Source organism: Peromyscus maniculatus, chromosome 7 (genome assembly GCF_049852395.1).
Source record: "Peromyscus maniculatus bairdii isolate BWxNUB_F1_BW_parent chromosome 7, HU_Pman_BW_mat_3.1, whole genome shotgun sequence".
Classification (NCBI taxonomy): Eukaryota; Metazoa; Chordata; class Mammalia; order Rodentia; family Cricetidae; genus Peromyscus; species Peromyscus maniculatus.
In genome coordinates this window covers 5930705-5935975 of record NC_134858.1, presented here as the reverse complement: position 1 = coordinate 5935975, position 5271 = coordinate 5930705, and the positions used below count along the sequence as shown (strand labels likewise).

The following is a 5271-nucleotide window of genomic DNA, read 5'->3' as shown; positions in this document are numbered from 1 at the left end:
ACCTGGCAGTTGCCTCTCATCTCTAAATTATCTGTTCATCTGTGTTTTGCTGTGCTAGGGGTTGAAGCCAGGACAGGAACACACCAAGCAATGCTTTGCCACTGAGCACCGTTTTCACGTTTTGTCTCTGCTTTAATTATGTATTAGTCAGAGAACAGCATTCAGTCTCCACTTTCTGGCTATAATTAAGACATGTTATGGATTATTAAATGGCCCATCGTGACAAACATCCCAGGTGAGCTTCATTATGCGGCCATTGTTGGCTGCAGTTGTCTATGGATGTGTGTCAGATCACCATGACTTTGATGTTCAAGTCTGCGTTCCCATTAATCTTCTGTCTGCTGTTAAATTCCCAGCTTTGATTATAGGTTTCTTGGTTTCTTTTGTAACTCTCATTATTTGCCTTGCACATTTTGAAGCTCAATTATCTGGGGAAAATCTCTATCTTGAAAAATCTCTGATATTAATGCACTTATTTAGGTTTCTTAAGCTTGCTTGTCACATGACTTTTTCCTAACTATTTAAGTTTTTATGCTTCAATTTTGCTTGTTTCAGGTGACATAACTGGCTCTTCATTTTCAACCCCTCTCCATCTGATATATTTGTAACTTATATTCCATTTTATTTTATTTGTTGACTTGAGACAAAGTCATTACATATTTGAAAGTGACTTTGAACTCAAGATCTTCCTGACTCAACTTCCCCAAATGCTGGGATCACAGGTGTGTGCCACCTAACCTGAAAATCTGTGTCCTATTTTCTAATGATTTCCCTGTGACCCCTGTGTTGGTTTTATGTGGAGCTTTTACCCTGCAAGGAAAAGTCACAAGGCACAACAAAACCCACTATTAAGAGTTTTATTAGGAGGAGAGAGGGACAGGACAGAGTGTGTTGTCAGGCCTGTTGAAAACATATGTGCATAGATCGGGGAGGGTACATGGAACCCAACTCTCACGGACTTATGTAGTCCCACATGGAGCCACCTGGCTACTCCATGCATACACATAGATTACATGATCACACTGCACACAGATTACATGACCACGTGGGCATGGATTATGTAGGACATACGGCTCAGGAATGACTAGGTGGAAATGACTGTCTCACCAGGGCATGCATGATCATGGGGGCATAGCTAGAATTCCTATCAGCCCAGATTCTTTATTTTTGTAAAAGATGGCAGATGAGTGGGTATAGGGGCATCGTTTCTCCTGAAAACTGCTTCTAGCTGATTTGGTGCGTGTTGATTTACTCTTGGGGGTGGAGTAGGGAAGGGGACTTCTGAGGTAGCCAGGCGTCCTGGGATGGTGGATTGTCGTCTGCTGCTTTGGTGGGATGGTGGACTGTCGTCTGCTGCTCTGGAGCCGTCCATCATCTTTCTCGGCTTGGGACTCGGGCTGCTTGTGTCTGAGAGGGTGCTGATGAGAGAGAGAAAAGATTAGGAAAAAGAATTACATATATATATTTTTTCCTATGTGCATATGAGGCACAGCTCTGTAAGCCCATATGCGCATGTACAGCGGAATCCATAAGAAGCAGCTCACAGATTCCTCCCCCTTCTCCTGCCCCCCCCCATGCACATGCCTTCCACAGGCCTGGTCATGTTCCTTCCTGTCCCCCCCTTCTCCCTAATAAAACTCTGACAGTAGGTTTTGTCATACCTCGTGGCTTTTCTCACACAGTAACAGTACCACTTAATGAATAGCATTGGGCTGCCACATTAAAACCAACACCCTGTTTACTTCTTTATGAGCTATTCAAGTTTGGGGTATTATATTTCAATTTTTTTCATTTACCTCTGACCTTTATATTTTCTAAGTGGTTTTACCCAGGCTTTGTATTTTTCTGAACCAGGTCTCACTATGGTCCTAGGCTAACCTTGAGTTCAAAACCACCCTGTGTCAGCTTTCTTAATGCTGATATGTACCCTGAAACTGTTGTGCCCATCACAAGACCCCAAAGCAAGACCACCACAGAGCCAATATCTGATGCAAGCACACAGAGTTTTTTTTTGGTTTTTTTTTTTAATAACAAAGCAAGCCCTGGAGCTTGGTCCGTGTCCAACACTTGACATGGTGGGTGGAAGAGGACGGCCGGAGCGCTCACTTGAAAGGGTTTATATAGGAAAGGTTTACATGCAGCTTGGGATTGGACAAGGGGGCTGGGGTGAGGTAGTTCTTTGAAGCTACTGGCTGAACTATAAGCATGAGGTTACTGATGGCTGATAGGATGCAGGGTATCAACAGAGAAATACATTTTTTACTCCCTGTGTCTTGCTTTACCAAGTCCAAGATATATACAGACACTGTTTCAGTCTTATCTTCCCATGAGCTCAACTTCTGGTCAGTTCTAAAACTGCTGGTCAGCAATACCTTTCAGGGGGATGTCTCTCAAGAGGGCTACTGATTGATTTTTCCCTTTCAAAACCTAGCTTTTGAGTTATTTACACTTTCCCACATGGTAACTTTTTTTCCTCTGTTGGAAATACAATTTATATATATGCAGTTTGAATCTAAAATGTGGCCACATGAGGCTTTAGGGGAGTGGGGTCTGGATAACAGAGGTAGTTCACCAGGTGCAGGCCTTTCTGGGGTTGACCCGACTCTGACTCTGGTCCAAATCTCCTGCTTCCTGTCTGCTGTGTGAGCAAGCCAGCCCTACTCATGTCTCAGTGCGGCACACAGAGCCACTCTGCTGATGCCCATTCTTACTGACTGATGCTTCTGAGACTGTAAGCTGAGATAAGGCTCTCCTCCCTCATGCTGCTTCTGCCAGGGATTCTGTCACAGCAACAAGACACAACTAACACAGTTAAAATACTATGGTGGTCCGAATGAGAATGGTCCTGCAGGCTTGTGTATTTGAATGTGTGGTTCCCAGTTGATGGACTGTTTAGGAAGTATTGGGAAGCGTGGCCTTGTTGGAGGAGGTGTGTCACTCAGGGTGGTTTTGAGGTTTCAAAAGCCCACACCAGGACCCGTTTCTACCTACAGCTATGGATCAAATGTGAGCTCTCAGCTACTGCCTCAGCACCATGCCTGCCTGCCTGCTGTCTCTCTCCACCATGATGACCATTGACCAACCCTCTAAAACTGTAAGCAAGTCCCCAGTCAAATGCTTTCTTTTGTAAGCAGCCTTGTTCATGGTGTTTCTTCACAAAAATAGAACAGAAACTAAAACAAATACTTTGTATTCACAACTCACTAAAACTGTATTCATTAGGTAATATAATGGTAGAATTTTTCTTAAGCATTGACCAGAGAATTTAAGTAATTGAGCCAATGTTTTACTAATTAAACTGAACATACAATTTCACTTTGCTGTTATTTTTGCTTTGGCAAGTCTCACTTTGTATTCCAAGCTAGACTCTAACTAGGGATCCTCTGCCTCAACCTCAGGGTGCTGAGATCTCAATGGAAGCCTCATGAATTTTTTTTTTTTTTTTGCATCAAATGTTTCTTCATTTTCAGTGAGTCAGTGTAGGACATTGTTCCTTTATTGAGTGGATAGAAATTAAGAATTATGTTCTGATACTTGTATTACTAACACAATGTCTAATAAACAGCCCTGCATCTCAAGACAAAAACCTTCACACAGAACACTCCCTGGATGACAGCATACTGTGACCTGTGTGAGTCTCTAACAGTGTGTATCTGTTTCCATACTTACATATTTCTGCTTCTTCTTGTACTCTGGAAAGTGTCCATGTTTGAACAATTAATTATATCATCATCAATTAAACTTGAATTTGACTTGATATTCTAAATGAAATATGAAGAGATAAATGTAATGAGTAGCTAAAACAGCTTCTTATAATATTTGAGTGTATCCATTGAATTAGGGACCAATTTTTAAGATATGACTTAAACAACACACTAATTTAAAACTTTTCTCTCTACATTTTTCTCTACATAACCCAAATGTATTTAAAGTACCAACATGAATATTGATATTTTTATTGTTATCATATATATTTCTCAGTCATCTAATATAGTTTTTTAAAGTATGATTTGAATCATCTATAAATTATTTGGGATGTATCATTTGGGGTAGAATTTAAGTAGGAAAAATATATGTCACACAATACAGGACAGAGGCAAGATACTCATCTATTCTTTAGATGTGTTTGTGATCTCTGTGCAATCTTCTATTATAATGCTGTTCAAGGTAATTGTTTTTCTTTCTTTTTGTGCTGAGGACTGAGCCTTCTCATAGATAGTCAGGGGATAGTCATCATGAAGGTCATGATGATGGACCCTAATATCATAATCAACAGCCTGTAAAACCAGGAAAAGAATGGATCTGATTCCCATTTCTTATCTTACATAGAGACATGATATTCTAAACTGCTCCAAAGGTCTTATTATTACCATATAGAAGTCATATTTCTGAAGAACGAAGATCAAATATTGCCCTAAACTAGAGCTAAGACAAGTAGGCCAAATAGACACTAGACAGGGAAGCACCTGTTAGGAAGACTATTGTACTAAGAAATAGTAATAGCCTACCTAAAACTGTAGGTTGGTATAATGGTCTTTGGCCACTGTCCACCACACACCTCAAGAGTATGCCACACACAGTGGTCTCTCTGGCTGTTTGCCACTCTCACCTTTGAGAATGCCCACTTGAACTTGTAACATACTCTGGCCATCTTCTGCACTACACTCTTTAGTCTCATCTGAATCCCTTTAATGGATCAAAAGGATTGGGGGGCAGAGAAAAGACAAGAACAGGGTCTTGGTGACATTCTTTGGTTTTTCCTCTGGGTTGCTACTGAATTACCTTCATCTTCATTGTGACAGGCATGAGCACCCCTTCCTCAGGGCATCAGGGAATTCCCTTTTCCTTTCTACTTACAGCCTTCTCTCAGCCATGGGTTCTCTGCCTGAGTATGGATCCCTCACTCTCCTGTTTTAGGGGACCATGTCAGTTTGCCCTTGTTCACTTGAGCTTCTGTGTACTACGACATCAGTGCTAACAGAATTCAAGTGCCATTAACAAAACAAAGGTTGCTGTTTGCAAATAATGTTTTCTGGTTGTGTCCATTGAAATCTGATGAGATCAATGTGTTTCCTATATCAGATTAAAAGGATAACACCAGGCTTCAGCTGTCAGATTCTTCTGTGTCTGATGCACTTATTTACATAATGTGCTAACTGGGTCCTAAGGAGAGCATAGGAATGCCCCAGTGATTGTTAGCCTCTGTCACATTGTGGTCAGGATAAATAGCTTTATTTTGGGATTCTCTCCCAATCTTAGAAAATGCTTATG

The 5271-nt window shown here is 41.1% G+C and overlaps 1 long non-coding RNA gene across 2 annotated transcripts; it reads right to left on the bottom strand.

Annotated features, from left to right (window-relative positions):
* Positions 1–860: 860 nt before the first annotated feature.
* LOC143274093 (uncharacterized) lies at positions 861–4931 on the bottom strand. Of its 2 annotated transcripts, none has more exons than XR_013052531.1 (3): positions 4783–4931; positions 3670–4277; positions 861–1418 (listed from the first exon to the last, which is right to left on the bottom strand). It is a non-coding gene; the product is annotated as an uncharacterized LOC143274093 (long non-coding RNA). The 2 variants fall into 2 exon arrangements; XR_013052532.1 differs by having other exon boundaries at positions 3670–3761.
* Between the last annotated feature and the right edge of the window lie 340 nt (positions 4932–5271).